This window comes from Elaeis guineensis, chromosome 3, assembly GCF_000442705.2.
Source record: "Elaeis guineensis isolate ETL-2024a chromosome 3, EG11, whole genome shotgun sequence".
NCBI lineage: Eukaryota > Viridiplantae > Streptophyta > Magnoliopsida > Arecales > Arecaceae > Elaeis > Elaeis guineensis.
The window spans coordinates 111277730-111287899 of NC_025995.2; positions in this window are offsets into that span (position 1 = coordinate 111277730).

Genomic DNA, 10170 nt, shown 5'->3' on the forward strand with positions numbered 1-10170 from the left:
GAAGGGAAGAAGTCTAACCATGTCAACTACCAACCTCCAAGGCAGAGGCCCATAATGAGACCTAACTTGTGGTGCCACGTTAGCAACGGCAAGCAACATTTCTCACCAATCAATGATCGGCAAGTATTCGATGTGGGAGGTGGGCCCATGTATTAGCTTAAACCCACTGGGGCTCGCCCACAAGTGGGCTGGGTTTTCTTTTTCTGAGAGAAGAAGAAAAGAGGGCACCGGTTGGGTGTAGAGGGCACGCAGCTCCTCATAAAGCAGCCAGAGAAGTCGTCATCCACTCCGGGGATCTCGGCAATTTTGGCTCTCTACAGTGGCACGTGGATTCTGAATGGACCTAACACTTGTCTTTTCTGTGATTATGGTGACCGGACAACCACCCTAGGGGGACCAATTTTCTCCCCGCGGCCTTTTACCCCACACCGTGCTTTGCTCGGGGATACGCTTCAAATGACTCTAATTGCCATGGCCCGTCACTGATGGACACCTATCCTCATTGATCTCCGGTGTTGTTGAGTCCTCCTTTGATGGGATAAAATGTGTAGTTGTGCGGTGGTCCATGCCATTATATTCATTAAGATTGTGCGAAATTAACGCCAAATTCGGACGTTCCAATTTTATGGCGGTGACATTCACAAAAATTGCCGTGAATTGAGGGCTGTCTGACCAGTATACTGTCTGCTGAGTAAATGGTAATTTTTGAGTTTGGATTTTAGGTGATGCAATTAAGTGTTTGGATCTTAGTAATTCCTTTACTTTCTATCAAAATGTACTTTATAAAGTTGCCACTCATAAGGTAAATAAAGCATGCATTGCAGTAGTTTGTGAAATGTGAAGATGTGTGGGGTGATGAGTTTTTGGTACTATGTGGAGTTATAAAGAAGGGTGATATTATTGATTTTCGTTTTGCCTATGGATAAAGAGTATAGATCACAATTATTCTAAAAATTACTAAGTATTTTGGTTTTACTAGTTATCTCTTTTATCTAGATTATATTATCTTATTTGAGAATAAACAAAATAGATTAGTTATCCAACGGATTAACAAATTAGTAGAATAACAAATAAAATAATGAAAGTAAACTTAAAAGTTGAGGGATGTTTGATGTTGCTTTTAGTTCTATTTTTATTTTAAAAAACAAGATCGGAAAAATAGAGGTGGGGAAGAGTTGCTTAGCGGCATGTATAATGAAAATTTTTTGTTTTCAAAATTGTCTACAAAAGCTTTTGAGTGCATGGAAGTAAAGACATGTTGCTTAAAAAAAGAGCAAAAGTTAAAAGTAGTGGAGATCTTATGCAAAAGCTATTCAACTAGTATTACAATAATTTATAGAGAAATAAAAATATATAGACACCAACAATGTTAAACAGGAACTTGAATTTTTATTTTGTATATTAAAAAATTTACTTATTCTCTTGCTTATCCCTCAAATTAAGAAGGTCAAGTAAATATCTGCTCATACAATTATGCACCTAAAAATTCTAAAACATTTTTCATATACACTTGTGGTAATTTCTTTAAATTTTTTGCATATGAGTCCCCGCAATTCCAATATTTTTGAGAAAAAAAAATATAGGGTTACATAAATAAAGGATAAAATAATAAATTATTATTTGAAGTTCTTATTAAATAAAATCCAACTCCTATTGCAAATGTAATTAGAACTCCAATGACAAAAGAAGAAAAAAGAAAAAAACATTTGAATAGTTGTATATACACATTACACAATTTAAAAAAAAAAAAAACAAAATCTTGCGCGACAAACTATTTTTGATTATTTTCTCAAAAGACAAAACATTGTTTTCCCACTGATGGTATCCTGAGGCAAACAGACAAACTTTTTCCCACGTGACAATAGGTCCTCATATATTTAGCCCCACACGAGCACAGGTTAAATACTGTTGCTTTGTGCATTATGATCTTTATTATGCTTTTATGTCACCGCCTTATATAATAAGCTAGGTTTAAATAATAGTACTACAATCATTATAATAGCTACTACAACAGTTTTCACTAGAAATAAAATATCATCAAAAATATAACAATCATTATGTTTCATTACTTCCATTATAACTAATCGTTAACACAAGCAACAGTTTTTATTTTTATTTGCACTTTTTAATAAATATTTATTTGTTTTCTTATTACTCTTTTTAATATTAAAAATTTAAAGATATATTTTTTAAGATAAATAATGGCCATTATATAATTTTTATAATGATTGGAGGGTTATAATGCGTTATTTAAAACTATGATAGGATATAAGCCGGAGGAATGTTTAGTATTTTTGTCTTAGATGCATGGTGTGCTGTGGTCTATTATAAATATGCCCAAATCTAATATCTCTAGGTAAGATTCGGATTGGATCTCTCCAATGGAAGAATAATTGATTTGTTTTTACAATGTTATCCATTAGATAGTGCATTATGTAGATTTCAAAGTATTTTATTTTATTTTTGTATAGGTAGATGGAAGATAGAGATTAAAGTATTTTAAAATTTTTATGTATGGATGAGAAAAAAAGATTGGAATGTTTTGTGATTTATACGATGCCCCGTCCAATGATTGATACCGTGAAAGAGATGAACTATTTTTCCATGCGAAACGGACGATTCAAACCCATCAAGAGTCGCTTTACTCAAAACATTAAAATATCTGGTTAAAGTTTTGATGGGCAGTTGCTCAACTAGATGACAAGGATCTCTTAAATTTCCTCCGTATATATGGATATAGAGTAACGCCACGGAGCAATTAACGCCCATTAGCCAACACGCCAAACAGAATTTGGTCTTATTGACTAAAAACCGGGGCCTTGTTGACATTTAAAAAACATGACAAGACGAACAAGTGAAACCCAATAGAATTTTTCTTGATTATTAATATTTGATTGAAACATTTGGAAAGCCCACACGGGCAAGAGGACTTGAATCGAATCGAATGGGTCTTCTAGTAATATAAGTATCTACTACTCTTTCTGTCTGTTAGTTATTGAAACATTATCGATTGATGGACTTTCGAGGAGAGATTTTTTTTCACTTTGTCTCAAGGATTCTTTGATTCTTTTCTTCTATTCAGACTTCTTGGTAACCGAGGAGCTAAGTCGCAAGATTGGAGCCCACCAATTCCTCTAATTGTGCACTTTTTGTCTTCTTTTGACTGACTTCCTCTCTGGTTTGATTCATGAACTCATGCACCAACTCAAGAGAATCTATGTAGTTCAAAAGCCTAAGCTGCAGCTTTTAGATTTTGAAAAGGTGAAGAAGTTATCCATCTCTGCACTAGCATCCAAATATAGTCTAAAACCTATTTTTGTTAAAAAAAAATTCGAAGTTACCTGCTGTTCATGCTAAATATGGCATCTCAAAGTAAATATTTTTGAAAAAAAACCTTTTTTAAAGAAATGCAGTGATAATATACCGTCCCAAAGGTTGAGTCCCTCGATCATGGATCTTAAAGTAATAAGATTAGACACAAGAACTGCGTGGTAGAAGTCACCAAGAAGAAAAGCTAGAAAGTGCATCCCGTTTCCCGAATATAATTTGGGAGCAGAATTCCAAGGTCTGTGGAGACTGGAACTTAGCCATCCAGTGACAGTCATGGTTGTCAGCACCCCATTGCAATGACGGAAAGTTGTCATAAATTGTGTGCTGCACCCACACTGAGAGGGATGGGCGGCTTGTCTGCCCAGTTCCAGCCACACGTCGTGCCTCAACGTCAGGTCCGATATGATGGGCACATGGCCACTCTTCTCATTCACCTCAAAATTTGATGCATAACCGGCGGTATGCATCATTATTTTTTTATTTTTAATGTTTGATAGGATGGATTCATAATGAAGGTACGAAAACATGAAATATCACGGAAGGCGTTTGGAGCTACCCCCAACTCGGTCCATAAGGAGCCACATTCTCTTGCCATCCTCTAAATATCCTACAAGAGGAGATGTGTAACTACCACCCCAACTTGTCTTTCGATCCATCCAAACACTGTAGCTGAGTCGTCCTCATTGTAAATGAAGTTAGCTCTCTGGATCAGCCTCGCAAAATGGACACATCTTTATTTTTAAAAAAAATATAATAAAAGTGTCTTACAATCCTACATGAAAATTAAGGAAAAAAAAGGAGAAAAGAAAGGAAAAAAGAGTGTATACATACTCACCAAAAAAAAAAGAATGTGTTACAACACAATTCCTTAATTTGAATGAGCAGCAGATCTGATGACCCAGTTTCGTCTTGGAGGCATTGCGTATGTTACAACTAGTCACACAGGGCGCCAGCGATTGAACACAATTAATAACCAAGGCCTCACTGAAAAGGTAAGATACATCTCACGTGAATGGCGCGCCATTTGCACTGCTATTAGAGTGTATATATACTTGTGAAAGCAGAGGAACTGTAATATATAGCAAGCGTAAACTAGATATAGTTGTATGCTATTATGAAGCTAAGGAAGTGACTCACCACGTCGCCTCTTGCGTGTGTGTTTTTTTCTTTTTCTTTTTTTTTTGATTGAAAGGGAGGTTGACCTACCCTATTTTATTGGAATTGAATATTTACAGGGATGGCCTGATGCTATGCATGCCTGTCAACAATGAGACCTCATCGATACTATTCATGTCAGGGCCATGAAACGGAGCTACATGATTTTCTAGTGGGGTTGTAAGATTGCCTAGCTTAAAAATCAAGATTGTGAGTTCCTAAAGGGCTAAATGAGCATATGGTATGTATTTAGAGGGACAAAGCCCAGAAGGTAAATCGACGACACTACAACATTTCTTGTCTTTAATGACTATTCAGTCAAGTATTTTCACTCCAAAAAAAAAAAAAATTATTTATTCAAGTATTTATCCGAAGGAAAACGACTATTCATCCAAGTACCAGGCTTGCCATAAGTTTCTACCTACCGCAAACCGCACACTATTTTGTCTATTTTAGAATTTTAAGCATGCACCTAACGAGGAAACAATAAGTTTTAAGATAAATTACAAAAATATTTTTGAGATTAGGACTAAATTACACTTACACATAATAGTTTGAAAAATACATGCATACCTCCCCAAGATTTATTTTTATCTAATATGTTAATTTTTAACTTAACAGAATGTTAGTTAAAACTGGTAGACCCAAATACTATATTAGAATTTAGAAAATGATGAAAATAATCTTCAACACTATATGGACTTATCAAGATCAAACTTACATTAAAAGATAAACTAAGATATAATATTCTAGTTAGAATAATATTATAATAGCAATCAGGAATATTAAAAAATATTATTAAGATATAATATTTTAAATGTCTTAAATGCAAAACTGTTGGATTCCTATCCAACAATACATAAAAAGATAGGCCAAAAAAACTTGTAAAAATAGAAGAAAGATGAGGGATGTATTTCTCTATACGATCAAAATGTCGCATCATTAAACCTCCCACCGAAGCTAAGCCATGTGGAGCTTCTGGAGCTCCTCAAGTCAGGATACTTTTATCATCGCCGACTCATCACCGTCGATGGCAGCATTGTTGTCGTTGTTGTTGCCGTCATCAATCCCAACAACGAAATGGTGTTGAAAGTTGCAATAGTGCTGGCGGCAACTCTACAGGATGAGGAGATGAGCGAAGGGGCTCCATGCTTGGACCTCCATGGTGATGGAGTCCTGGCTTCAAATGCCATGGCGATCAACAATGCAGGTGAGAAGAGGAGCACCTCTCATGTCCCTCAGATTTCTCACTTTGAATTGCCCAATGTTGCATCGATGATGCTCAAAATAATACCTCTATTGTCACCTTAGTTGCACGCCCAAGATTTTCTCCATTCTCCTCTCTATTTTCATATTTTAATTTTATTTCTTATTTCATTTTTTTCTATTATTATTATTTTTTTTGATTTATTTTTTCTTCACTCTTTGTTCTCTTCTGCCTCTTCCTCTCTCTTAGTTAGGGCATGTATAAGGGTTTGGTAGACACTCAAAAGGTCCCACACAACATTAGCGTTGCTACATATGGTACATTGGGGAGTAATTAATAAAATGGCTTGGTACATAAATATTCTAATTATATCAATTAGATTTCTCAGCCTTTCTTCTTATTAATTATCACTAATAATATCCCATTCAGATTTCTTTCTTTTTTCTTTATTTCTCCTCCTCTACTCTCTCTATCATACTCCGAATCCATCACTTGATCCGATCATGTGACATGGCCACATAAACCCTAAAACGATACCCTAAAAATCATACAAGGCCTATAGCTTATATAGAATCTCCAATAATATCATAATTTATTTTAAATAATAAATGATCAAATATGTTAACTAAAAAGATTTATCATAATCAAATAAACTTGTTCAATTATAATTATTCAAATATGCATAAGTATCAAAAACTAAACTAATTAATGAACTAATAACTTTGGTACTCAAACTTCACGCCCAACCTGACCAATGCTATACAGCCTGCAACTTTGAAAGGAAAGAAAGAATTGGAGGTGTGAGCTTTACGACCTGATAAAAATTCTATTATACATATTCCAATATAATAATACAATTCAAAAATAATGAATGAGTAGTATCAAGAAAAATCATAAGCCACAAAATGTCGTATCAGGCATCTAATATAACCCAATAGTTATATAATATATATCACGAATCCTAAATTATCACAGCTCCATGAATATTATATGTAAATTCAAACAACTTATCATGCATGTTTAATTAACATATTCCAAATTAATTATTATCTTTTAGTTTGGACTAATCATGGTCACATTTCAATCCATGACTGACAAACTATGAACCATACTTCGGTCTATGATGACAATCTATAATATTTATGCTTCGATACATAGTGGCAAATCAAGATATCTGTGCTTCGGTCCATGGTGGCAAATCAGGATATAATGATTTGCCCATGACTGACAGTCCAAGGCATCATGATTCGACTCGTAACCAGTAATCTATATTATGGCTAATTCAAATCTTTTTACACAATCAATACACCATTCAATAATTTATATTACATATCTTGCTTAATTTAAAACAAAATTAGATATCATATTTCTATCAACCAAAATAGTCAACATGAAATAGAGCCAAAATAATCATACATAGTACAAAACATACATACAAATGTTCATTTAAAAAAATTCTTACCTCCACCTATCTCAGACTCAAATACAACTATCGATCAATTTCTCGATCTACAAACTTGAGGTCAAGATGTTCCACTCGACATCTTCTTGTTGACAATTGCTCTTCCACATAATCAAGTCAATCATAGAAGATCATGAATGATGAAAATTATGAAAAATACCTAAACATTATAGATCCAAGACCCCTCTTAGGTTAACCAATTGATCCGGATTTATCTAAATACCTGAACCTTCCACTAATCCATAATATCTCTAGAGAGAGAAAGGGATTAGAGAGAGAAAGAGTATAGTAAAGAGAGAGTGAGGAGAGAGAAAAGAGAAAAAATTCTCCTCTTTTTTTCTTTCTTTTTCTTTTTCTCCTCTCTCTCTTTGTCTTATTTTCTTCTTCCTTTTTTCCATGGAGAATAGGGGAAGAGGTCCTAAGCTGACCCACCTCCCGTGGCCATGGCCCTCATCGATAGCACCCCAAATGACTCCGACAGTAGTGGTTCTAGCCTTCGGCAATCAGGACAAAGCCGCATCTGATGACGGCAGCCGATCTGACAGAAGGAAAGAAAAAGAAGAAATATGGGAGATTTGGTCCCCCATGAAATTCAATGGCTGGCAGCTCAATCCAGCTATCAAAAGCTTCCTAGAGTTCGAAAAAAAGAGATGAAGAAGGATATGGGGTCAATACCTCAACTTCCGTGACGAATCAGTGGTAACTCATTGGAAACACTCGATGAAAAATATCCTCTAAACCCCATGACTTCGCTAGTGATTGATTGGGAATTTAAGCTATGCATAGAGGAAGAGAGCTGGGGAATTCATAGACGAAAATCTTAGAAGTTTCACTAGAGTTTGATTGGCCCTAGGATCCCTTTTTGAATTGAATTCACTCAATCGATAGTCCGCCTTTTCCGCCTTATGTGTGTAGCATGGGGGTTAAAAATATTTTTTTTCTTTCTTTTTTTCCTACAATAAGATTTGTGAGGAAAATTTAGAGTCTTCAGGTCCTTACACACTCTCTCCCTTCCCCCCATGTTTCTTGGTTTGTAAGGATTTTTTCATGCGTTGTTGATCGAGGTGCTATGGCTCTGAAGGTGAATGGGTTTGTTTGCAAGGCGGACATGACAAAGGATGACTTCTTCTTCGTATGATTAGTCTTCCCCAGTGCCACCAACAACAGCATGAAATCCTTGATGATGGGGCCAACGTAGAGAAGATCCCATAACTCAACACCATGGGCATCTATATATCCCGCATCGACTATGCCTTCGGTGGGCTCAACCGTCTGCACACTCATTCCCATGTCATAGAGATGATCTTCATCCTCACAACACCCTCGACGTTGGCTTCATCACCACCACCAACAAGCTTCTCACCAAGACCATCACCAAGGGTGATATCTTTGTCTTCTCTCGCTATCTCTTCACTTTTAGAAGAACAATGGCAACACCCCCACTGTTGTCATCGCCGTCTTCAACAGCAAGCACCCAGGCTTGGAGAAGGCAATCAGGGTATCAGAGTTCTAAAAATATTTTGAGAAAGGGAAAGGGTGGCAAAGTATACGATTGCAATAGCAACAATCAAGGCAAACATGGGGCGGCCTGTAAAGGAGAAGATGTGGAAGATCGAGAGGCTTAAAGAGGGTGGGTGCGCATGGATGCTCGAGTGAGTGGATGCAATGATGGCCATGCAGGGGCGGCTGGAGGGTCAGTGTGGGTGGCGACATGAGAACGGAATGTTGTAGGACCTAGCATCATTATGGTGTCATCCAACGATCGAGGCCAAGATGGTTCTGGGCATGGTCGGTGAGATCTTAGGTGACTTGGAGGTGGAGATACACCATGAGTTCATATATTTAGAATGATGGGGATATTGGATATCAATGGAAGATAGAAACGGATGATTTCAATCTTTTACATATTATAAAGGGTTATACCAACGTTATTAATTGAATCGGGGATAAGTATAGATTCGAAATCTATCAATTTCCAGGGTCAGCCGATCTTATTAACAAATCCGTACAACTATTCTTTTATATCACTGTGCTAGATTTCTATCAATAGTTTTTATAGTTTTTTCGAGCACCGTTGGGAAAAAATGCGACTACCAAGATGCTGATACAACGCGAAACACGACATGATAGTTCTAATTGATGAACGTAACTTTTGCTGGAGAGAGAGAGACCCATGTCATTATGTTTGTCTCTCTCTCTCAGGAATCTGTGCTAAATTTGGATCTGACCTCAAATTCAACAAAAAAAAAAAAAAAAAAGAAGGGGCGTGTTGTTTGTAGGGCTGGGGAGGAAGGGAATCTGAGTCTGACCGATTAAACCTTGCATGCAGTCCACACCTATCTTATCTCTGTTGCCTAAACGGGGAATGCGACGGTGTTGCTCCTACTGCGGCGTCTTCGGGCCAGTGAGGGCACATCTACGAAGTTGGGATGGTAACAACCACGCATTTATGGAAGGCGTGCTAAGGGCAGTGAAATGGGACACGTCCGTCGCGATCCAGCGGTCAGGTCTAAAGTTGGGGACCACGGATAGCCCACCCAAGCGCGACGAGTAACGAACACATAATAAGTGGGTGGTGAACTGTCCCGCTAGGTTGATCGGACGGCTATAATTCTAGAAAAAGACATGCAACCACTAGGCCGCGAGACGGGTGGGGAACGAGAGCCGGTGGAAGAAACAAAAGGAAAAATTGACCCTGCAACCTACTCCTGTGCTTGGCATGCCCGAAGTACTAGCTCCTCATGCCAGACAGTTTGGACTCATTTGATTGATGAGAAGCGGGGGAAAAAAATATTTTTAAAAAAATAAAAAAATTATTAAATTAAAATTTTAAAAAAAATAAAAATATATTTTTTATAAAAAATTATTATTTATATTTTATAAAAAATAAAAATTCATGAAGATGGTAAATTTGGGTACTTTTCGTGACATGAAAAGTGATGGTATCTTTTTTTTCTAAAATATTCTTTTAAGATGCATCGTTAAAATTTAGTAAAATATCAATAGATATTTAAAA